This window comes from Dipodomys merriami, unplaced genomic scaffold (assembly GCF_024711535.1).
Source record: "Dipodomys merriami isolate MVZ:Mamm:240054 unplaced genomic scaffold, mDipMer1.0.p SCAF_40, whole genome shotgun sequence".
NCBI classification, from domain to species: domain Eukaryota; kingdom Metazoa; phylum Chordata; class Mammalia; order Rodentia; family Heteromyidae; genus Dipodomys; species Dipodomys merriami.
Window position 1 is genome coordinate 8,871,246 of NW_027205604.1, and position 26,431 is coordinate 8,897,676.

A 26,431-nucleotide genomic window follows, 5' to 3' on the forward strand; every position below is an offset into this window, starting at 1 on the left:
TTAAATCACTTTTCACAAGGATGCACAGGTCTTTGCAACCACCAAGAATACCCATTGTCCCCTACTAAATAATCTGCTTGTTATGTGATTATTGAAAAGAAGCTCTAAGTACCTCCTATTTGGTTTTGTTACTCATTTGTAGACCAGCTTCAGATCACTTCATTGCTGTGTAGATGTGATAATAATTCAGATTATTTGGCTTGGAAAGTAGATAGCATGTATTATTATTTAAGAATCACATACATGCAGGTGGCCCATACCTATAAGCTCCTAAGGAGGCTGAGAACTGAGGATTAAAGTTCACAGTCAGTCCAGACAGACAAATTGATGAGACTCTTATTCCAATTACTCAGCAAAAACTACTGTAGGCATGACTCCAGTGGTAGTGTGCTAGTCTTGAGCAAAAAAGCTAAGCAAGAGGCCCTGACTTCAAGCCTCAGTACTGGCACCAAAAAAAAAAAAAAAAAAAAAAAAATAGAGGCCGGGAAGGTGGCTCAGGGGTAGAGCACTTGCCTTTCATGCATGAGGCCCTGGGTTTGATTCCTCAGCACCACATAAGCAAAAAAGAAAAAAGCCAGGAGTGGCACTGTGGCTCAAGTGGTAGAGCGCTAGCCTTGAGTTGAAGAGCTGAGGAACAGCGCCCAGTCTGGTATTGGACCTCAGTTTACCTTCTAGTATCTTTATAATCTAGAGGAATCTATCCAATTTTACTGAGTCTCAGTGTTTCAATCTATTTAGGGGATATAACATTTACATACATATTTACTATTAAGTAAACACAGAGCTAAGTAGCTAGATGCTGGATATAGATAGATAGATGATGGATAGAAAGATAGATAAACGCTGGATAGATAGATAGGTAGGTAGGTAGATAGCTGGATGATACATTGCCAGCATAATGCCTGGTAAGTACTAGATGCTAAGCAAGCATCTGCTATTTCTTCCCATCTACAAATTCATTTTTGGATTGTAAATTAAGCCACATTGATGACACAGGTCCCAAGAACCCCAAGAACATGAAATCCTCAGACTTTCTGTACTTTCCCACAGATTATTCCTTTCAGAAGAATTAGTAGTTACTATATAGACAACTTGCTACTATCTAGCTCTGTTTTCTTTTTCTTTTTCTTTTTTTGGGTCTGTTGTGAGGGCTGAACTCTGGGCCTAGGCGCTGTCCCTCAGCTCTGCAGCTCAAGGCTAGCGCTCTACCACTTGAACCACAGTGCCACTTCTGGCTTTTTTCTTTTTGTTTATGTGGTGCTGAGGAATCGAACCCAGGCCCTCATGCATGCAAGGCAAGTGCTCTACCACTGAGCCACCTTCCCAGCCCCTTCTTTTTCTTTTTTGCCTGTCCTGGGGCTTGAACTCAGGGCCTGGCCACTGTCCTTGAGCTTCTTCTGCTAAAGACCGGCACTCTACCACTTAGCCACAGCACCACTTCCCAGCTCTGCTTTTGATGCCAAGGTTTCATAAAACAAAGTTTTTTTTTACTAGTAGGGAAAAGGCAGTTACTTTATATCCTACCATAAATATATATGATGGTTAAAGTATAATTTATACAATATTGATGAAAATTAAGCTGTTGAAATAAAACTGTCCCATCGACCTAAGGTGGTATATTTCCATTCTGTTGACCTTCCATCTTCAAGGAGTATTTTATGTGAGGGTGTAAGTACAGGCTGACATCTGTATTAACAACTCATATATTGAAAACAGAAAGGCAAAACTCTTGGGTGAGTGGCTTTTTCAAGTATGAAAGCATTTTTTCAAATATGAAATGCTGGACTTGAGGGTTCAACACTTAGAAGATATCAAAAGTAGTAGTGGATTTTTTTTTATTTCCCCCTCTCCTGACAACGTGTAGATAGTTGTCTTTTTGGTGAGATTGTTTTCAAATTATTTGTGATGTGGATCTTTCCACAAGTCCATTTACACCACCTCCCTCCACATGTCACTACAAAAGAAATTCATCTCCTGAATGAGAGGGGGCACTTGGTGATTGAGTGAATTGCCTGACACGTTCGTCAGCATCCTCAGACCTGGCCCACCTCCATCTCAGCTACAGACCCACGCTGTCATCTTGAGTTGAGTTCCCAGGTAGCAGTGAGGAGGGACGTATACCTCTCCCCCGCCTAGAGGTTCAATTCGGTATTTTGTTTTCTTGTGTTCCTTCTTCCTTCTCTTTTGCTATGTCTATAAATGGCTTCCTTCTCTTTTACCCCAAACCAATATTTTCTGGGTATCTAAGCCAAATGCTGTGGTTTCCTGGGAACGTAAGGTGATGTTGGTGGATTTCTAGAACCTAGGGATAACAGTTCTTCTTTGCTCTGGGGGTCATACATTTGTTTTCATGTTTTCAACCAATCTGTGAATTAGAATGAAGACCGGATAGGTCAGTCATCTGCAGATGAGATGGTCATTTGGATCACCAGGGAACATAGAAGAATATAAATTCCCTCATTTTTGTCCAGGCGGTATTATTTATGAGGTCTACCATAGGCAAGGATTCTGTATTTGAAAACTCACAGGTTATTCTTATCTTTGTGCAGGTTGGATCCAAGGCTGAAGATCTCTTTTGAAAACTAGTTGGCTCCTAACTGATGGCCCCTATTAATTCCTTTCCTATGTTTGATTTCAGATCTTAAAATCCTTGGCAGTTGGCTTGGTGTCTGTGTTGTGTCTTTCTTTATATGTGTAGATAGGCACCAGACCAGACAGTTCGATTGGCATACTAGAAAACATGACTTCTCTATAGTAGTCTTCCTTGTCAATGAACTCACCTATATGATTTTTGTTGGTTTTAAAAGAAAGAAGTAGGATACCGTATAAATCAGAGGATTAGGGATTGAAGATTCACAGGAAAGCCTATAATACTCCTATCTTTCAAATAACCACCAATAAGGCAGAAGTGCAGTTGTGGCTTTAAGCCACTTTAGGTGGTAGAGTGCCAATCTTGAGTGAAAAAGCTAAGGGACAGCACCCAGGCTCTGAGTTCAACCCCCAGTACTGGCACAAAAAGGGAAGAAAAAAAAAGAAAGAAAGAAAGAGAGGAAAAGAAAGAAAGAAAAGGAACAGGAGAGAGAATGGAAGGGATCCAGAATGCTTCATTTGCCCATGTGATTATGAAAACAGGACTTCAGGCGTTTTAATGAGCAGCTGAGAAGAAAGAATAAAACAGAAATTAGAGGCACGTTAAGAAGAAGGACAATTAACAAGCAGAGTTTAGATACTTTTCTCTAGTAGCACCACAGGGATTTAGACATCTAAGACAGTTAATGCTCTGCTGGGATAGAAATCTAGCCTAAGGAGCCAAGAATGATTTTTTGTCCAAGGAGTTTTGCTTGGTTTTCTCGATGGTCTCATCATGTGATGGCGCAGTAGATCTGTTCTGCTTAGCTGGGTTTACTGAAGTCCCACCAATGTGAGCTGCACAGAGTGGGGTCCTGTAGTTTAAAGCAAGTACCTCTCGCTCTATTACTCAGCTGAATCAGAGAGGAAAGTGGGAACACAAATAGAGATAAAGAAGTTAAAAAAATAATCATTAAACTTGATTTACTTTAATTTAAAAAATAGGTGGGCCTCTAATCCCAGCTACTCAGGAGTCTGAGCAGTAAAGATGGTGGTTCAAAGCCATTCTGAACAAGAAAATGCATGGGATTCTCATGTTCAATTAACCAGTAAAAAGAAGCCCGAAGTGGAGCTGCAGTTCAAGTGGTGAGAGCACTAACCTTGAAAACAAAAGCTCAGGGACAATGCCCAGGCACTGAGTTCAAGCCCTAGTACCACACACACACACACACACACACACACACACACACACACACACACACACACACACACACACACACACACACACACACACACACACACACACACACACACACATCGACCAGAACCATCTCTACCTATAAAACTTAAAAAAAAAACCCTACAGTAATTCTCCTCTGTAACAACTAAATGTGATAGGAAGTTTCCTTCAGTTTCTGGATGATAGTACCCCTTATAATTGATAGTCTGGCCATAGGATGTTTAAGATTGTAGAGGAGTATCTCCCTATTTTTCTGCTTATTGGGGTTATATACCCAATCCGTGACTCACGGCACCTCAGAATCTCTCTGTGTGGACAGGAATAGGGTGCCCACCATATGATGTGAGGGCGGGGGGAGTCATGGCCCTACCTCCCTCCCCCCTCTCCCCTGTCCTTCACACACCACCTGCCTGTGACATCCCTCCCTTTGTGGAAGCACTGTGCATTTCACACTGCATTGTTTTCAGGGGTGACCTTCATCAGGAAGGGCAGAGATAGTAAGGGAATGCGTTTACAGCCAATCACAAGGACATCTAGGAGTCAGATTCTGGCTTCACACCATCATCAGACTTCCCTGGCTCCCTGTTTCCCGAATATCAAACTCTCACCTTCAGACTTCTTCCTAATTCTCAGATAGGAGCTTCTTGGTCTTCCTACTTTTATTCTGGTCTCATAGGATTTAGAAGTTTTATAGTTTTTAAAATACTTATTATTGAAATGGCTGAATAGAGGTACTGAATCTCACCTTTTGTGATTTACTGTCTTGCTCAAGCCTCATCTTCTCACTTGAAGAGGTCTCTCTAAAAGTTAGAATTGTTCCAAAACTGTATCATCCTGCCAAAATAGAATTTAATAAGCAATATTATCATGTATACTTGCATTGTTAGCAGATGCTTCAGAGTGATTGCTGAAGATGAGGACAATGAAGCATTCAAAAAATGATTTACCTTCCATTGAGCTTTCAAATACTATCTGTTTCTTGGGAAGGCTGGCTCTGGAATGTTAGTCTGTGCTGACCACCATCCAGGGCTGAGTCTGTGAGTGCTGTGAGTATTTTCTGTTCTCTTTAAGTTGATTGGGTGCCATCCCTGTGGCAATCTGTGAAGCCAATTAATAGGAAAAGTAAGTTATATTAATCTCTTTTCGGCTGTGCAAAAAGTCAAAATGTAATGGGCAAATTCTACTAAGTGTGAAAAATTACCCCACTTTGTCTATTTCATATTTCTCAACCTCTCAAATTAATGACTTTTGGGGGAAAATGTGTGCATCTCTGTAGACAGGGAGAGTTTATGAATGTCGTGGGGGGGCTGAGGGGGGGAAGGACTTCAGGTAGGAGAAGAAAGATATTTAATCAATGAATTATACATTTGTCATGCTTTCACATGACTGGTTGTTTAGAAAGACTATTGTGGAGACTTTTTTTTAAAAGAACTGCTTTATATAATTGATAATAAAATAGGTTTGATGGAGGAGTGGCTTAGATTTGAAGTCACTCCAATGATTTCGATGGGATTTTTGGCAGTTCTACTTGGAGCTGATATAACCACATTTTATAAGTTCTATACAACTGCTACAATACTAAAGTACCTAGGATCCAGATTTCCTCTTGGCCTCCCATGACAGTCCATGTGGCTGGGGATCTGGGCTTCTCATGGTCTCACACATTTATGTCTTGCTCCCACTGCTTATTCTGTGAGGCATTCTGGGGTTTCCTGACCAAGTTTCATAAATCAACCCTGTTATTCTTTCCTCTGGGAAAGTCATTCTTGAGGTTCCATATTGAGTCTGTGTTCTGATCTCTGATCTAAAGGTGTTGTATGGCTTCTCCCCTAGAGAACTGTGATGGGGAGAATTGGACTAGAATTCTAGTAGGCTGTTCCTGGGTCCATCCCACAATTAGAGCATTAATTCTTCTAGGCAGAGCCTTATTTTCTTCTAGAAGAACTTTAAGGATATTCTAACATCCATCCAGAATGTTTTCTAAACTCAACTAAGATCACTATTAATATTCACTTAGGAAGGTCAATTTTCAGTCTGCTTACAAGGCATGGAAATAGAGGCGAGGGACTCTTCTTTCCATGCTAGAGTTACCTACTTTTATACAACAGAAGATCAGAGTTGTCATAACTTAACACATTTCTTCCAAACAATTGCTTCCATGTGCCAGAAATGGACACAACAAATAGTTTTATTATGCAGCCATTATATCTGTGGCTTTTGATTTCATATATAATACCTTTCACACATTGGCTACATCATTTGATTTGAATGTGAATGACAGTGTTGAGAAACAAGGTTCCTTTTATTCAATTTTTGCTGGAGAGAAAACTGATCCTGGAATAATCCATTCATTCAACAGACATTTGAGTTTAAAGCAGGAGGTAGGCCCAGTGACACGGGGAAGGTCCACATGACAGATGTGGTCCGGGACTGCACTCTAATGGGAAAGAAAGATGTTAAAAAATGAATGCACAATTGTTCAATGGCTATCCTGATTAATGCTAGGAAGAAATAGGCATGCCGTTGTATACAGAAGACAGAGAATAGATGAAGAATTAGCAAAGATGACTCAAGCAAGCAATGCCTATGTTGGGAAGGAGGGGGCGGGGGATGCATGAATTATTTGGTGAAGTGGAACAAGGAATCAAAGTATGGGAAGTAACTTTGTGTCTTTGAGCTGCTGAAAGGAAGTGTGGAGGGAGCCCTGGGAAATTAAAGATAGAATAAGTGTCTAGGGCATGCCTATCTATGCTGGTGGGCGATGTGGCTAGATGCAACACCATCATCATCACCATCACCATCACCACCACCATACCACCAGGGTCATTACCATTATCATTACCACCATCATCATCATTATCATTATTACCACCATCACCATGATCACCATTGCTGCCTTTGTCTCGTCGTTGTCGTTGTTGTTGTTGTTGTTGTTGTCGTCATCATCATCATCATCATCATCATCATCATCATCATCATCATCATCATCATCATCATCATCATCGGTTTCAGTAGGAAGCACATGCAGGCTGTTGGGTTTGTCTTTCCACACAGCTTTAGAGAAGTTATAATAGCCTTAAGACAAAATAAAGTAAAAAGGGGAGAGGTGAGTTGGCCAGAAAATGCAACCAAGAGCCTGGGATAATACAAGGCCTGGAAGCCCTAACCACACTGAGGGATGTTTGTTTACCTCCTTACTCCACAGCAGGGCAAGTTGCTCCCCGCCTCCAGCTGGGTCATCATCTCACTCTCTTTGTTTTTCCCCACTGAGATGCTTTGGGGGGTGCTTACTTCAAGTTCTCCCAGGTCTTGGAGCCAGCGGAAAGCTGTGAACATTTCCAGCTTCATTTTAACTAAATTAACTAGACTTCCAACCTCAGTGTCAGCGAACAATGAAAGCTTACCAGTGAACATATGAAACAGAAATGAAATTAGCCAGCAGTAGGAAACTACAAACAGCTGAAGTATTCAGTTGTTAGCCATTTGAAGGATTAACTTCTAAATCATGTAGAGCTCCCTTGGTAGTTTAACTAGTTGGGCACTCAAGGGTATATAAAAACACACTTTAAGGTAGAAATGTATTTCTTCACCTATAAAATAGAGATTTACTGGCAGGTTGTGATATTATTAATACTGGATTTCCTTGCCGTGGCCTGTGAACTTAATCATATTTTCTTTTGCTTTCCTTCGCTCACAGCCTTGCACTGGGTTTCAAAACAGCTATCATAGAAGTGACATTGTCCCAGACCAGGCAGGATAAAAGTTTCTGGAATGGCTGCCCAGAATTATCTAAAAAAAACCCTGCTTATGTCTCTAGAATTCCACTCTTGTCTTGGGCCATTGTTTAGGACACTCCAGATTTATACAGCTCATTGGATATTCAACTAGGCTGAAAGATTTTATTTGATGGTTATTTCAATAATAATTATAGAGGCTGCCAAACTCTTCTTACCCTGTTCAAAAACAAAGAAAAAAACCCACCATCATAACCATAAAAGCACACCAGTATGATGTTTGTGTTCTACCTTAAAACTCAGTTTGATGTTTCTTGAAATATTAGTAGAGCTGCTCAGAACTTAACAGCCAAAGAAATTCCACTAATGGTCATTACCATCAATTATTTTTATATGTTTCATCAGCATTTGTTAAGAATCCATGAGCTTCTCTAAAAAGAATGTTGGCAATTTGGGTTTTAATATTTCATTAAAACAAAACCACTAGTTCACCTATGTACATATTTATTCAATTGGCAGCTAATTGAATCATTAGGATTGATGAATTTTATATGGAGGTTTTTTTCCTTTAAAAATACAAGGTTAGAAAGCAGCTGGCAGAGACTGTTTTGTGACTTTTCTATCATGCAAGTCTCTGTTTTTATGTCTTTAATTTCCCTGTCCCCAAATCAATTTGAGGAGAGAGCCACAAACTGGCATGTCTCTTTTCTTTCTTTATTTAAAGAGGTCGAAGTGAAAGAAGAAGGGGGAAAAAAAAGAGTAGAATCACCACGAAAACCCTAAACAAATAAAGTACAAACACAGAGTGACAAGCCACTCAGACCCTGGATTGGTTATGGATGAGACGACAAGTATATGATGAAATTAATGACCCTCTGTCAACTTTTTAGATCTCACTTTTAAAGAGAATGGACCAAAAATCAATAGCCCCCAAACCACCAGTACTCCAGTGAACCAGTCTTTCATTTATCTTGCTGTTGGCACTCAGATAGAAATTCAACCAAGCAGAGCACAGAGCTTTCCCTGGGAGACATTGTCATAGGCAATGTGTGAGCACCCAGCTCAGGGTCAAAGGTGTGCACTAGGGCTTCTCTGAAAAGGACCCACTTCTCAACACCATTATCTGGCTCCTGCTTTCAGCTAGATGCCCACTTGGCCATCAGCATGTCAAGTGCTGGCGTCTGTTTGGTTGCCTGTAAGCCCTGGGTGGCTGAGGAGTCTAATGCTTCCGTGTTTGTACTTTGAATCATTAAATGTTATCTTTGGCCGCAAATGTGGAACTCTACAGTCCAAGTACAGTAGACACGTTTTTCAAGGTGCAAGTTTGGGGTTAGTTAGGGTGGGGTTCAGGAGGTAGATAGGTCTGCCTGGGACCACAAGAGCAAGGCCTGGGGTTCAAGCACCACCTCTTTCCCCAGAGATGCATAGCTGTACAATATTACCAGGGCCCTCTGCCCTCCCCTTCTTTTCCTTCTCTCTTCTTTCAAAGCAGACAGAGAGAAAATATATTTGAAAGGGAAAAGGAAGCAATGAGAGACTCTTGACAGGGGCCCCAACATGACTCCTCTCTGAGGGCGGTTTTTACAGTTCGGAGCCCCGCCACGTCGTCTCCTCCCTGGCTTCGCGCCCATTGCTTGCTGGCTTGCGCATGCTCCGTCCGGCTCTTGTCATTGGTTGAGCAGACACCCCGGGGCAGTACGAGGAGGATTTACGCGGGAACCCAGGGCATTATGGGAAGGAGACTTTGCGCGGGAATCCAGGGCATGGTGGGAAGAAGGAGCGCCATGGTGGGACCCTTGTTCTCTGCCACATGTCATGGCTCGCTCTTTATCTATAGCAGTTCCCCCCTCTTCCCCTCACTCGCCCCTCTTTGGTGGACACGCTAACTGCCATCGAAGAACAGGGGTGGCGACGGCTCCAGGCCACTTCTCCAGGGCAGAGTCGGGCCTGGCGGTTGGGGTTCCTCCGGGAAGGGTCTGCGCTGTTCGGGGATCACAGGTGAGATTCTGGAGGCAGCGGCTTGCGTGCAGCTCCCTTTGGAGAGCTGTTCACAGCCGCGCACCCTGGTTTCCGAGGAATGAGTTATTTTCCAGGCCTACTGGAAGATGAGAGGGGAGAGGTGGCCCATCTGCAGCACATGGGGGGCTGGAACCCCGACTCCAGAGAGTCAGTGATTGTGCAAAAGAAGGCAGCGTTCCAGACGCCAGGGGAGTTGCAATTGAGCGTGTAATTTTTGTGGGGGCCCTTGGAAGCCACCACTTACCTCTCAAATTGAATTTTCTAAAAATCAAATGGGTTAGTCCATCAAGGGGGATTTTTCCTACAGTGAGGGGGGGGGGAGAAACACATTAAAATTGTGAAAGATAAATTAATCCAAACCAAGTGTTCAATAGCACAGTTAACAGCGGAGGCCAAAGTGAAATGAAATGATGTCATTATGTGAAAATGGATGTCAGCACACAAAGGGGAAAAAAAAATCAGTGGAAAATGAGGAGATCACATTTTGATGATAATCTTACGACAAGCCAAGAGTTGGCCATTTATCTGCCCTGGTCCATTTAATAGAATCTAATCAATGGATGTCTTTAAGGTTTTTATTTCATTTAATTTATACAATAAACACATGTAGGGAGCTTATTTAGTGCCAGCCATGATTCTGAGCCCTTTACACATAATGACCCATTTAATCTTCATCACAGTGCTAGGTAATAGATATTACGATTACAGTTTTACAAATGAAACTAAGGCACAGAGAGGCTTAGTAATTGGCCCAAGGGCACACAGTGAATTAATGGCAAAGCTGAGATTAAAACCCAGCTAGCTACTATGGCTCCAGAATTCATGCTCTTCATTTTTAAAAGAACACAATTTTAAGAGGGACCATAAATACAGTACAAATATATAGATGCAGTACAAATATATAGATGAGAAAAAAGGACAAAAACAAACCTGGGGAATTTGTTAGTAGTGTGTTTTTTTTTCCTTCCTATTCTAATATTTGTTGTAAGAGTTTTAAATGACTACCTTGCTCATATTTATGAGGCACAAGTTGATGTTGTGATACATACATCTATTGAATGATGAACAAGTCAGGATACTTAGTTTATCCAACATCTTAGCATAGATCATTTCTAGTTCTCTTGAAATCTGTGAACAAATTATTGTTGGCTAGAAGTATCCCTTGGCATCACAATACACTGGAACTGATTCTTCCCGTCTAGCTTCACATTCTCTACATAGAATGTATTTGACATTGATATTTGGAGCACTGAAACTAAGAAGCAATGAATGAGCACTTACAGAATGTAATTCCATGTTTAATGTTGTATTACAAGAAAGAGATCATGGATAGATTTGATGACAATGACCTTGATCAAGGGTGCAGCTGTTCTTTCACCTACCTAAGTCAGGATAGGTTGAAGAGGGGTGTGAATACACATCAAAATGGACGTAGCAGTAAAGAGATCACTTATGGGGGATACAGCTAACCATGAAGCATAATAGGTTTAGCCAGTAACATGGTAATCTCTTGAGTTTCCCGGAGAATGTTTCCACTGTTTCCTATGTAATGCTTTTCCCAATGAAAAGAAGAATGGCAGCTGGTAACAGTGGTTCATTCTTGTAATTTTAGCTACTCTAGAGCCTGAAACCTGGAGGATAGAGGTGCAAAGACAGGATGGGCTTTTAGAAAAGTCTTTAGTACTCTATCATCAATTAACCAGCAAAACAGCAGGGCTGGAGGGGTGGTTTGAGTGGTGTAATACCAGCTGTGAACCAGCAAATGAAGAAAACATGAGGCCTGAAGCCCCGGAACTGGCAGTAATTCTTTTTTTTGGGTCAGTTTTGGGGTTTGAACTCTGGGCCTGGGCATTGTCTCCACACTCCTCTTGCTCAAGGGCGGTACTGTACCACCTGAGCCACAGCACCACTTCTGGCTTTTTTCTGGTGGCTAATTGGAGATAAAAGTTTCATGGCTTTTCTTGCCCAGGCTGGCTTTAAACTATGATCTTCAGATCTCAGCCTCCTGAGTAGCTAGGATTACAGGCATAAGCTACCAGTACCTGGCTTGGCAATAATTTGTTTTAAAAAAAATTTAAAAAGGAAGAACAGGGTGAGACTGAAGTAGGAAACAATGAGCGAATGGGTGCTTTCACATAGTAGCGTGTGTCTTCCAGAAGGAAGCTGCACAGAGACTTCAGGAAGGATTTTTGAATGATGGTTAGAGATTATTTTTGGTTTCACATCCAGCAAAGTCTATTGCTGCTCTGAAGACTATAATGTAGATTACTTTTTCTAGTGTACATGGTCAAGAAAAATGTATTTGTACATTCTAAGTTTTATCAGAAAATTTTCTTTGGAATATTTTCAAAATAAAGATTTCTCAATGATCTGACTTGGATATATCACCAAAGCCCTGGTGGAAATATTAGTGAAAGTCCAAGTGGAATTCTTGGGTAGGCACCCATGCAAGGATGCTTGCACACCACCTGTAGCATCTGACACGTGTTTGCTTTGGCATCACTGCCTTGATGTCCCAGCCCTGTGTCCATCAAGCTGTCTCCCTCCAGATGCCCTTGCTGAGAGGTGGGCATTGGCCTTTGCTCCTAGCCCCTATCGCTCACAGAGCCTCTGTCAGCAAGCTGCATTCAAACTTGTGCTATGCCATGGTGGCTCACACCTATAATCCTAGCTACTCAGGATGCTGTGATCTGAGGATTGCAGTTTGAAGCCAGACTGGGGAAAACAAATCCTCCATATTTTTATCCCCAGTTAACTAGTACAAAGGTAAAACTGGAGGTTTGGACTAAGTGGTACAGAGCCAACTGAAGTAAACAGGGCAAAGCCCTGAATTCAAATTCCCAGTTCTGCTAAAAAAATAGGTTAATAAAAGTTGTAATTTTAAAAACACCAATGTTCATTTAAGCAGAACTATTGTAGTCTTACAACTATCCCAATTCCAAGGACAATTGATGACATTAAAAATTTAACCATATAATCTGGAGTGTGAGAATATTTGAGATTTTAGTATCAAAGTAGAGGAATTACAAATGAGAATTTCTTTATTTTTTAATGAGTTCATATTAATGTTACCAGGAGCTTTCATTGAGATGTTTCTGTACATGCTTACAAGGTGCTTTGATCAAAGTCATCCCCTATTACCAGAGAATTTCCAATAGATTAAATTGTCTGTAAAAAAAAGTTTATTTGGGAATGATCTTAGAGTTTACAATCATTTCTTGTTTTAACTTCACCTCTACCTTTGCTGATAGAAACCAATTGATCTGGAGGTAGAAACAAGCTCATTGGTTCATTTCATCTTTTAACTAGAGAGACCGCTTACCTGCTTAAATATTGCTTAACACTTTTAGCAAAACCAGATGTCAAGTTCTATGTCGTACACTTTTTTCCTGTGGAAATAACTAACTTAGCCAATATTAATCTTTAAAACCAACCATCTGAACACAAACTAAGTATGCCTAGGGAACAGATGGAGTTTTATGTTTTCACATGAGCATTCGAGTCCATATTTGCCAGACAAATGATACTGTTTGGGAATCTCTGCTTAATCCCTCCATTCCCCACTGGGGTGGTTGCTTTTTTTTTTTTTTTTTTTTTAAATGTCCTGTGCCTCTGAAAAAGTGGATTTCCTTATATTTCAATTGCATTGTAAAATGACATGTATACATTATGTTGTAATTTGTATGTTGCTCATGAAATATTGTGACCTTTGTGTGTCTCCACAGTGCTTCTTCAGCTAAAGTGATGAAAATGATTTTTTTTTTTTTGTCCGTCACGAGGCTTGAACTCTGGGCCTGGACGCTATCCCTTAGCTCTTCAGCTCAAGGCTAGTACTCTACCACTTGAGCCACAGCGTCACTTCCAGTTTTCTGAGTGGTTTATTGGAGATAAGAGTCTCATGGCCTTTCCTACCTGGGCTGGCTTTGAACCGCAATCCTCAGATCTCAGACTCCTGAATAGGATTACAGGCCTGAGCCACCAACACCTGGCAAAAATGAATTTTGATGTCTATTAAGAGGAGACTTCAAGTCCTGGTGAAATCAGTTCCTTAGATCTCAGCTACAGATTTTGTTAAATAGAAAATGTGTTTTTTCTTTTTTCCCTAAAAACTATCTTCCAAGGGAAAAGCAAAGCTCTCCCACTCCCTGCTGTGTGGTAACTCTTGATCTAGAACCTTGGTGCCTTCCTCTGCCTCTCCTGGCTTCTGGTAGAGGCGGAGAAGGAGCTCTAAGTAAAAACATCTGGCTGTCTGACATCAAGCCCATCATTCAGCATGTGCACAATTTCCTCATCAACAGCTTAGCATTTTGGCATGAGAATGAAATGATATCTGTACGATGCTTGAAATCTGGCAATGTTGATCTGTTACCTGTTGATTGAGAAAGCAGGCTGTCATGAGCGCCACTGGCCACCTTCACTGGGGGGTATATTTGTTGATGGAGTGGGTGTCTCACTGGGTCTTCAGCTTCATGGCAAAGCCACTCAGAGGTGTTTAAGGTCTGCTCTCTGGGAGGCTATCGTGGCTTGGTGATTGAGGGCCCAATCACATGCTCTGAGAGGGAATTTGGAGAGAAAAAAACAGAGCAAGCAGTCATTTTTTTGTGACTGTACGTGGGGTCAAAAGGCCTGGTATTTATTCAGCTCTCTGGGATTCCCACTGCTTCCATTGATCTGTAAGGTCTTTGGAATTAGCTTAAATCTTTGATTTCCCCTAAGATACTCTACATTTTTCCTTCCTTTAAGAGTTAAAGAACTCCCTTGTTTTTAGCTTCTGTTCCAGTTATAGTAACAGGCGGCTGTGATTATTTTATAGAGAGTCATTTCCAAAAAACGTTTCTTTGGAAAACAAAGAGCAATATTTTCTTGTTTTGCTAGTGTATTTTTGGACCTGTGTGATCTGATCTAGAATTTGGAAATTGCTTTACAGTGGGAACCCAGAAATCTGGGCCTTTCATTGTTACTTAAGTTCAGGTAGCCAAACTTAGATTTAACTGTTTAGAGATTTGGCATAGATCATTTTAATCTTTGTTATCAAAGTTTCGTTTTCAAAGTTTCTTAAATTATTTTTTAGTAGCGTATGTTACCTACACAAAGGGGTTTTCATTGTGGTAATTCGATCTTAAATTAAATTTTCTTATTTCCCAGATAGGCAGAGCTACCAATTTCTTTTCTTTTTTCCTTTTTTCCTTTTTTGTGTCAATACTGTCGTTTGAACTCAGGACCTCAGGCTGTCACTTGGCTTTTCTGCTCAAGACTGGAAATCTACCATTGAGCCATACCTCCATTTCTAGCTTTTTTCTGGTTAATTGGAGATGAGAGTCTCATGGACTTTTCTCCCAGCTCTGGCTTTGAACCTTGAATAGCTAGGATTCCAGACATGAACTTCCAGCACCAGGCTCTACACGTTTCTTTTTTCTTTTGGTCGGTCGCAGGGCTTGAACTCTGGGCTTGGGCACTGTTCCTGGGCTCTTCAGCTCAAGGCAAGTGCTCTACCACTCGAGCCACAGTGCCACTTCCTCTACACATTTCTTTACAGTCTGAAAAACCTTTTATTTTTAAAATCTTAGTCATAGATGCCAACTTTTTGGAGGCAATCACATTAAGCTTGTGGATTGCTTTTTCTCTTTCTGAAAAACTATTTGCATATCCATCCACATCATCATTCCTGTCCCAGCTGAATCAGATGTGACCATGGGTTAGTGCACTTAGAAGCCACTCACATTTACAGTTTTTCAATCACTTGTTACCATGAATAGAATAAGAAAATAAGGAGCTTGGGGTAGAGACAAGTAAGTTTCAATTTGAGCAGAATAGAACAGTTCTATAATGTGTAGCACCAAAGTGCCATGTCCTTAGAAGAAGGTTTCTTGATAGTGGTATCAGGAACAACAGCTGTTTTCTCCAGGAGCTGCTGGCTAAGGTTTATTGGCTGAAGAGGAACAGGAAGCCAAGGGGGGCATCTGAGAGAGGATAAGGATTATTTTCCATCAAGGTCTTGGCCAGCTGATATTTGAACCTGGAACATGATCACTTGGATATCTCAGACTTTCCTGTAGGTTATCTGGTTCCTGTCCATAGATGTTCTTGACCCGTTCCTTGCATAATTCCTCTGTTGTATCACATTTTGCCATCACAGTAATCTTTTACATTTCCTCGTTTAGCTATTGACAAGACCTAGAGACACAGGATCTGATTGGTAAGGGTTTGATTGTGAGAACTGACTGGTAGTTGTTCAGTTTCTTAAAATGAGACCGAATCCACCATGAGTGAGATTTATGCTTGTTCTTTGAGAGTTTAGAAGCCATGATTTGTCACGTGAAATAATAAACATGCTTCAAATAACAACACGTTTATGTACTATTTTCCAGTATAATTGGAACATTCATGCAAATGGATTCTCTTGTAATTTATTTAATTGCCTCTGCTGTAAACTTCTAGTAAACAAGCAAATGCTAGTTTACTGATTATTCATTTGTAGAATGAGGATGTTGAACTCTATGATCTTCAAGGTCTTTTCCAACTTTAAAATTCTATGACCTGATGCATCCATTGTTTAGAAGAAAAATAGGTCTGTTCTGAAATGTTCTTCAAGTTAGGCAGCCATCCAAATGGACTTTTTAAGAATTCACATGAAAAAAAAATTCTCACATAGAGTTCTATAGGATGAAGAGAGGGTCCATTCACCATTTGTTTGCTCTCTGTGGGAAAGCTATTCTTTTTTTCCTCTTTGAACAATATAAGGAAACAACTTATCTTTTACAATTTTTGGATTCAATTCATGGAGGGTGTCAGTATTGTCCAGTGTTCCCAAAGGAGATGTGGGACTCAGAGATCCCACGACTGGTTCCCAGCTTTTCTGCTCCTTAGGTGACCTTCAGTACCCACGCAATAACTCTTAAGACTCAGTTTATCTGCCTGAGAAGTTGGGATCCTCTTTCTTTACTACAGAGAAACCGCTTCTTAAAAGCTTTTGGCAAAGGATTACAGAAGCATATACAGTTAAAATGAATAGTTTGCTTTTATAGAGCATACGCTATCCCATACTCAGATGCTGCTCTGCTGCCCAGTTCCAGAACCTTCTGAACAAACAGTGTAGGTTATAGCATCCACAGACTAATTGAGAAACTATGAGGATATAAGGTGGGTGTCAGTGCCTCATCCGTGTAATCTTAGCTGAGGTTTGAGGATCCCAGTTCTAGGCCAGATTGGACAGACAAGCTGAGAGTCTCTGATCTCCAGTTGACCCACAAAAAGCCAGAAGTGGAGTTGCGGTTCAAGTGGTAGATCACCAGCCTTGAGTGAAAAAAAAAAAACAAGTAAGAGCAAATTTCTATGTAATTATTACTATTTTTTTGTGTGTGCTAGTACCAGAACTTGAACTCAGAGCCTGGGATGTGTCTTTTGGCTTTTTTCTCTCTCAATGATGACACTCTCTATCACTTGAGCCATAGCTTCACTTGTGGCTTGTTGGCAATAACTTGGAAATAACATTCTCACGGATGTTTCTACCCTTGCTGACTTTGAACTATGATTCTTAGATTTGAGACTCCTGAGTAGCTAGGATTATAGGTGTAAGCTACTGTTGCCTGGCTCTGTATACAATATTAATAAATAAAATCTCAAGGTAAGAGAATTCGAGAAAAGGTAGGGGTGGGGATAGAGAATGAAAAATTGATTAGAAGTATCCACTTTTTTTTTTGGGTCTAGTCGTGGGGCCTGAACTCTGGGCCTGAGCGCTGTCCCTTAGCTCTTCAGCTCAAGGCTAGCGCTCTACCACTTGAGCCACAGCGCCACTTCCAGCTTTTTTTCTTTTTGCTTATGTGGTGCTGAGGAATCGAACTCAGGGCCTCATGCATGCAAGGCAAGTGCTCTACTACTGAGCCACCTTCCCAGCCCCAAGTATCCACTTCTTTATGACAGCAACTTAATTAAAGTGCATCTTAGCAACTCACTTTTGACAGTAATTAAAAACCCAGACTTTCTATTTACCTGGTCAGCTTTTCAGATAAAAAGTTGAGTAAAGTACAAAGCAAACGTGGCAAATCTAAAATGATTTTTACTGGTTTCTACAAATTAACATGAGCCAATGAAGTTTCACTCTTGTCTGAAACTTGAAACAACCCAGGAGTCCCTAAAAAAATGTCACACATAGTGGGTAAATAATATTGCTTTATAGATTCGTAGTGACACTGCTCGATTCAGGCATAACCAGGCTGTCAGCTTCAAGTCAATCCCTAGAACCTCACTCTCCCAAATACAAGGTTGAGAAAATAATTATAGTTTGAAGAGGAATAGCTCAATTATGTTTTACGATGTAACTGTAACACTGAATGAACACCTATGAATAAGAGTCCTGTTTGGCTGGGATTACATCAGTAAACATAAAATGAGCAGTTGGATTTCCCAAGCAAATGTGGAGATGGGAAATTCTCTAAAACAACCTTCCCCATGCAGGTAGAAATGGCCATTTTGGATATGTACTCCTTTGGCTTTTGTGTAAGGGAGCCAAGCCATCATTCAGACATGTTTAAATGCTACACTTGAGCTGCCTTTTTTTTTTTTTTTTTTTGCAAGGCGTAGACGTGCTGGGGCTATGCCACGATTCATCATATTAAACTTCATTTGGTGGAACATTACAAGGGAATAGGTTCTCAGTCTCCTAGGAAGTGCTTCAGCTCTCCATTACCTCCCCATCACCCTGCTCTCTGCTGCCCCTTTATTTCTTTGTCGCCTGTACCCTTAGTCTAGTGTGCAGCTACATTTGGACCAGAGGCCCCCATCCTGTGAAAAATTTAGATGGCTATAGCCAGTAATCAAAAATACCAATAAAGTGTCACCAGTCCTCGCTGGTGATGTGGATGGCGGGTGAGTGAGATATAAAAATGAATCATGAGGCGAGATATGATTGCTGTTCAGGCAACCATTTCCAAATGTGAGTGCACTCAGGTTGCATAAATGGTTCAGAATATTCTCTGTTAGGCCAAAAGGCTTGTAGATAACAGCATCAACTCATCAGGTTCCAAGACCCCCGGGGACCTGGGAAGCAGAAGAGTTGTTGCTCAAGTGGTTTAGTCAAAAATCATGCATCTCGGGCTACTGTTGGGTAAGTGACATCTGCTGGCAGGAAGTGCTTGAAGAAAAGTTGGTTTAAAAAAAAAAGCATCATAGCTCTGTATGTTTAATGCAGAACTCTATAGCCCTATGTGTTTACTACAGGGCTCTGTCTGAGGTATAAAGAATGGTAAGTAAATGAGTGAGGTACCATTAATCTTGGTTTGTTTCAGCCGTACTTCTTTTACAATTAAAGGCAGAGGGAAAGGGAAAAAAAAGACTTGTTCCTAGCCCATAACCTGGGTGTTAAAACTGATGTCCTTCCCATTAAGGCCTGTAAACTCATTAGCACATGGCAATTTATCCTCTTTTATTTCTTCTCAATTATCCCATCATCCATTGTATCTGGATCTGATTACCCTTTCCTAGAGTCCAACATTATCTTGTAAATCATTTGCTTGAAGTCTGAGCCTGCCATCCTATGGACAGGGATTTGCTTAGGCAGGTGATAAATCAATTAGTATTAAACTTTAGATGTCATCTTTGTTTTTGCCTTTTTCATCATGCTTAGGAAAAGGAGCACCTGAAAATGTACCTTTCTGTTCAGGATTTTGCATATTAGAGAGACATTTAGCCTTATACCAAGGGGGAGAAAAAGATAAGCGAAACAAAACATGAAGCCTCCAGTTTTTTGATGTGTGTCTGGAAGGCTGATAGCATTGCAGGTATGTGTTCCTCGTATTTCAGAGGTGACATTTTTAGTAATGATTGGGAACATCTATTATTCAAACATGGACATCAGAGATTCTGTTTAAGGGGATAGTCTCATTTTCATGTCCAAAACATAATGATGTAGCTGAAAATAATACTCTGGCTCATTTTTCTTCTATTATTCCTTTATATATATTCTGTTTTGTAGCACACATACAGATGGGTCTGACATGATCAGACAAGAGGGGCTGAATAGTTTTTAAATTGTCTTCTCCTCCCCTTTACATTCTCTTTTCTCTGTAAGTTCTGGGCTAATTTACTTAATTATTTTCTATTTGTGCCCTGAATGTAGTTCTTAATCCTCTGGCTGAGCTGCACAGAGAGTCCGATTGCCCAATTGTGACCAACAATTATGACATGGGAGTTCCTAAATTAAAGAAGAAGGAATCCTCTGTATTTGAACAGGAAGTTGCTTCTTCTAAGTGACACCTTGGGTCCTAGCTATAAATTCATGGAGGTTCTTGCCCTCCATGTTAGGGATGAGGGCCTGGAAGAGACTCTCAGACATGTGGCAGTAGGAGAGCTAGCTCTGCCCATCAGGACTAGAGGGACTCAGTAAACAATGAATAATGATTTGGTCCCAGGTTCTGGTAACTGAGCCCATGGGCAGCCAGCCTGGATGTGTCTCTCTCTCTCAGACACCCTTATGCAACCTGCTTCATATCAAGTTCTTAGTCTGCCTCTAATGTTTTGTTTTTGTTTTAAATCTCATTCCTTAGCTTTTCCCACTGGAAAGACACCCCCCAGTGTGAACATGCATAGATCGCTTCTTCTATAGGTCCAGGGACATATTCTGACTAGGTGGTCCATTACAGATATTGGTTAAACATTCTGTGCATTGATTGTGGTAGGTGTAGAGGACCCGTGTAGCCATGTGATTCCACCCTTGAAGAAGGACTGATGGGGGCCCTTTCTGGACTAGTGCAGAGTCCTTCTCCAGGGAGGGGGGGGTCTGATTCCTAAGTGTGGTGGGGACTTGTTAAAATACAGACTGATTTGGTACTTCTCCTGAGGACCTGATACTTTCTTTATAAGTCCAGCCAGTTCACAGGTGGTACTGGACGTCTACTGGCACTTAATATTTTCTTTTCTCATTCAGACATTTCCCCTATTCCAGCCATTCACAATTGCATCCTCTGCTCCCATCCTGCCACCCAAATTAGGCATCAGGCTCTTGGGAATAGGCTGTGACTGACTTCATGAATATGTATATGATTTGTGGCCTTGGCTTGACTCCTAGGAGATCTGAGATCTAAACCCATTTTTGTGGGGTTTATGTCACAAGTTTTGTGACATTGATCAATGAAGTCTCCCAGACATGGGTTTTGTGTAGTGAGGGATAATTTGACTGAATTTGGATATTGTTTAAAATCAAGAAGAAGAGCCAGATGAGAAAGTAAATGAGGAAAAAAAAAAACCTCACTGGGGGATCATGGAGACTCCAAGAATGCAAGGAATATCTTCAGAGTTCATGTGTGCAGCAGAATTTACAAATCTTCAGGACTTGGGAGTCTGAGTTTTAAAACAGAATGACTAATGAATCCTGTTACTTTTAAGTGTTGACAAGTACAATAATTTGCTTAGTAGGGAAAGAAACGCTCTTATAATGAAGTAAAAGACTTCTGAAGGTCAAAGACTGTGTGTAGATCCCCAGTTGGTAGTTCCTGGCATGGACCAGGCTCAAAGGCTGGTTTCCAGAAAACCCCCAAAACTGCATCCACCAGTAGTTGCCAGGTCAGGCCAGTGGGAGTAGCAGCAGCTGTCATGGTGATGGAAGGAGCTGGGATCTCGAGGCATAGGCATTCTTGGGTTTCTTGTACAGGATGGGTGGAAGGGACTGTCATGTGTGCTGAGTGTGGGCAGGCCTCTTGAGCTCTCCAGAGGCTCACAGCTGGATTTGTATGTTTACTGTTCTTGGAGATCTAGATATGCTTCCAGTTTTAGAGGTGGCCATATCTATCTGAAAAAATACTCCAGAATGGAGAGGATTATTGTTAGAGCGACAGTTATGGCTTTTAGGATATATCAGTGACAGAGTAATTATCTTTTTGTTGTTGTTGTGGTTGTGGGGCTTGAAATCTAGGCCTGGGTGCTGTCCCTGAGCTCTTCACCTCAAGGCTAGTGCTCTACCACTTGAGCCACAGTGCCACTTCAGGCCTTTTCTGTTTATGTGGTGCTGAGGAATGGAACCCAGGGCCTCATGCATGCAAGGCAAGCACTCTACTGCCGAGCCACCTTCCAGCCCCCAGAGTAATTATCTTTATGTTTTAATTCCAAAGATCCTTTTAACAGGAGCCACAAGTTGAACTGTCGAAGCTTTTGTACTCACTCAAGTCTTGGGTATAAATTGGTGGTAGTGATGACAGTAGTAATGGTGATAGTGATGGTAATGCTATGGACCATGTCTTAGTACTAACGAGGAGATAAATTTCAATATGGATATATGAGTATCACTAACTTGGGTATGCAGTTTCTTTAGACTGTGGGATGGAGTCATAGCAGACAATATTTTAAGAACTGTATCTTGTTCATAATAGATCCATACCCTTTCCTTATTTCTGACAGTGGCTTTTTCTGACTTGAGTTCTCTGAAGCTCTCTTTATAATGACATGTAACTCATTAAAATTGTTTTCCCCTTCTTTCTTCAGTTGTGAAATGGTTCTGCTTGCATTATAGAGATATATCATGTCCTGAGTTTTGTGTCCTGGGAAGTCTGAATGAAGTCAAACTTGCCCAAACATGATGAAACCACCCAAACATGGCTTAGATGTGAGGGAAAATCGGGTTCCTGGCAAGGATTAAACATCTATAAAGCAGACAATGTTTGCTTCTCTTTGGAAGTGTTTCTTCATGAGCCACATCAGACTTCATAATTAGTTATGCGGCTTAATAATATTTATGTTTTGGCCATGGCACTTTCTGCCTATATCAGTTTCTGTAAGAAACTTTAAAACTTTAAATAATAATTGATGTTTTAGACTCAGTGTAGTAGGTTCTTCGAATTCTTTTTATATCATTACAATCAAGGATAATTTTATACTAGAAAGACTGTGAACTTTAGCATAAGATAGCAAAAATATTCTAGCATTTCTGTTAAATCTTTCCCCTTCATTATGCAAATCAAAACAAAAATGAAGACACAATAAAAATAAAAACAAAATGAAAATAAACATAAGATAAAATAAAAGATAAAACACAAAGAAATCATTTTCAAACCATTGTCCTTTTGCTTATTTTCAGAAGTGAACTTAGTTAAATATAATCAAGATCGGACTGCTTTATTTGAAAGGAAGTTGCAGTGTTCCAACCATAAGTTTCTATGAAAGGAGAGGAAAAACAAAACAAAACAATAACAACAAAAACCCTCAACCCTTAATAGAAGTCCTCAGCAAAACCATTAGGGATTTCAGTGATGAAGCTGTTCTCAAGACTCTTGTAAAGGTTATTTGTTGAACAATTTCCCTCTCACAGTGTATGACAAATTACTTGCTTGGCACCATAAATGATGCACAAGCCCTTTAATTAGAATATAGCACTCAATATCTTTAAGACCTTCTAACATTTCTTAGCTAATTTGATTCCTCATGAGCCTTTGCAGGAAGATGAGGACTTGTTTGCAGAGTTGAAATGGGTGATGGCAGAAGGCAGACAGGGACCTTGCATTGGGTAGGGAGTGCCCAGAAGCCACACAAAGAAAGGAAGGCTCTGACCCCTCCAAGTTTTGATTGCAGAGGCGACTCTGATAACAGAGTTTTTTATTATCCATTGCTTTTAGCCACCAGGCTCTCTTGCCACAAGCATGCTTTTTAGTTCTGACAGCTCTGAATTATGGCCATTGTGGGATCCTATCTCATTAACTGAAATGGGAGAATAAAACATCAAACAATCATAAAAATAATTTGGCACTGTGAAACCACTTAGGAGCAGCTGTCAAACAGGTTGGGAGATAAACTTCTAAATAAAAAGAACAGAGAGAGCCTTGCAGTGTCCTGCTGTATGTTTCTTGGGCATTATATAGACTCCTTAATAATATGAAGTGCTGGTGTTTATGCAGAGTAGGCCAGACACTCCATATATGATATTGATTATGCCTTAACCCCAATTTAGTAAAGACCTACTCCTCCTTTCCCTAATCAGATATTGCAGAAGCAGTTTTCTGAAAGGAAAAAAAAAGTCCCTAATGCCAAGCCGTATTTTATCTGCGAAGGCTGTGGCAGGAGATAGGGCTTTGTCTTGCCTGTCATTGTGGCTTGGAGCCCAGTTTTAGGACAGCAAGGCCCCTCTGGGGCTCTTCTCCAGCAGTTTCCATCCAGTGATTCAAAAACATACATCTTTATCAAGCCGTTGTTGTCAGACAACATTAGATAATTAATAGGCCATTTGTCAGCCTGCACAAAACATGTTAAAATCCCAAACACAATCAGGATAAATATAGTCGCTTGCTCTCAGAAGGCTTTTTGTTCTGTCATGCCGCCATTGCAGGCTGATATTTGCTATTAAACGAGACTCATTATTAATCACGTTTAATGTTAATTAATTAACGGCTTCTGTGTATTGAGGGCTCTCTGTGACTTTCAATTGTTTTAAGAAGCTAATTGGTAACATAGCAGTGCATCTTAAGTTACTGCTTCTCATCCCATCCATGTCAGAGTTTTACTCAGTGAAATATATTTATTTGCATTGGATAAATTTCCCATGGAAAGCCAGCATTTTAGGGCTTATATAACTCTCTAAGAAATGATTAGAGCAATGAAAACCATGGAAAGATATTCACCTGCTTCTGCTTTTCTCAGGCCCAGATTATTGAAAATAATTCGATTTGTATCTTGTTTGTCAAACTTTTTAGAAAAATGGAAACATTTACATCTAATTTCTAGTAGGAGATGAGGATGCAAATGCAGTTGGCAAATATATGACAAGAGTATATGGTTAGTTAGGGGCCAGTTCATGGCCTGTTGGAATCTTGGTCCTTCTGAAGCTAGTGCAGAACCGAATTTTGGTCGATTCAAATGGTGAGGCACAGGAGTTCAGGGACTGGAAATCCCAAATACATCCCCTGCTTGATGCCAAGCACCATTCCCTGTGGTACATACCCAACTTATATTCTCAAAACTAAAGCAACAAATTCAAATAGAATGTAAATGTCTTCAAATTTCTAGTCTGCTGGTGAAAGAAGACAACTGATAATGGTTAGAGGGAAACAGTCATAATAGCAACTTTGATCTACCATAGGGTTTTGGAGGATGCATTTTGTCTACCAATAGCTTTCTCATACACTCACTTCTCCAGTATTTAAAATTGTAACATCATATCTGTTCTCTGTTCCTTTTCTTTCCTTTTTAGAATATATATTTTTTATTATTATCTTTAGTTGTAGGAAGGGGGTTCAGTTTTCCAAATCAATGTGTCAGTTTATGACTACAGTACATCTCGATCAAGGTTGTCACCCCTTCCATTGTTTCCCCCCTTCTCTCCCAAACTACCCAGATTCTGTTTTCTAATCCAACTGTAGCAACTGGCTTTCTGGAGGGAGCAGCTTAACTATGACACTCTGTCAGTCTGTAGGTAATGTGGTTGACCAAAGCATCTGACATTGATGGGTTCCCATCGAAAAAGTCTGATCTATTCTAATATTTCATTATTGAAGCCTAGTATTTGGGAAGGACCACCCTAAGGGATAGTGCTTGTGTGCGCGTGCGCGCACGCACGCGCGCGCACACACACACACACACACACGAAAACATTACTAGAAACAGTTTTTTGAGAGGGGAATTATAAACAAGGAAACAGATATAAAGGAAAGATAGAGTCTCTATTTTTGTTAGTGATGGAGCTTTCTGCTTCCCCCCACCTCAGGTAACCTATGTCTAGTTTAAGCCTCCCTACAAGGATAGTATATTTCACATCTATTATGAAAGTATTTTAATATCTTCCGTAACTTGTCTCTGTATTTGATCATTAATGATTTGCTCAGTAATAGATTATTTGTGCTAATTATATGTAACACAAAAACCAAAATCACAGTAGTAATTCTGCCACACACTAAAGACATCTCTCTGGAGTGTAGCATATGAAATTTTAAGAGATGATAACACTGTTCTTTGAGACCTAGGACATTTTCCTTCACTATTGAGAACCTAGTAGAAACAAACAGAAGGAAGAACTATCAGTATGGATGGGTAATGGGAAAGTGAACATACATACAGTGTTAAAGAGATACAAACATATAGCAAACACACCTATTCACAGCAAAGATGGCTATAGTTTTATAAGGCATATTCCCCTGTTCATTCTTATGAGTCCCTTTGGTGTGTCTATGATGATGGATGTTTCATTTCATTTTTGTTTTGGGATATGGGGTCTCCTATCTTAGCCAGGAGAGCCTCAAATTTGTAATCTTCCTGCCTTACCCTCATTAGCACTGGATTACAAACATGCATCTCTATGCCCAAATGAAGATCAATATTGTAGGAGTACCTTTTAAGCCAGAGTTCAGATGCTGTGTGTTTGTGAATGCTAGATTCTGCATTGCCATTATCTCCCTACCTTCTCAATTCTGAGAGAGAGAGAGAGAGAGACAGAGACAGAGACAGAGACACAGAGAGACAGACAAACAGAGACAGAGACAGAGACAGCTACAGATAGACAGACAGAACTGAAGAGCTTAAATTGTTTTATCCTTGTTGTACTGTCTTTGAATTGTGTTGTGTATAGGGTAGTGAAAGATGACTTGGTTAAAAAATGTCCCTTAGCTAACAGAGATCTAGATTGTATTTAACTTGAACCAGCCTGAATGATATTCCAGAAGTATTTATTGCTGGAAATTCTATTGACTGGAAAACAGTTATGGTAAGTGGAAATATTTTATATCATAGATTGCCATATTCCAGATTGCAATTGTATGGCTTTTGCATTCAATTTCCCATTAATATCTTGCAAAAGATCTTTTTCTTCTTACATAGTCTGGGCTTAGTATGTCATCGCTGTGCCTAGGGGCAGAGCCTTTGTGGAAGTCCCCGCTTCCTCTTTTAAGGTAAACCCAGTGGT

The 26,431-nt window shown here is 40.5% G+C and overlaps 1 protein-coding gene across 8 annotated transcripts in view; it reads left to right on the top strand.

The window, feature by feature from the left end:
• Mecom (MDS1 and EVI1 complex locus) overlaps nt 1-26,431 on the top strand; it is a 585,804-nt gene that overhangs the window by 210,028 nt on the left and 349,345 nt on the right. Inside the window, exon 1 of one of the 8 annotated variants that reach the window (XM_069991930.1) lies at nt 9,497-9,540. The exons of the other annotated variants lie outside the window; for them this stretch is intronic. The gene's annotated coding sequence lies outside the window, so the exon portion shown is untranslated. Of the gene's footprint in view, nt 1-9,496; nt 9,541-26,431 lie in introns of those variants that run through there. 8 annotated transcript variants of the gene reach the window in all.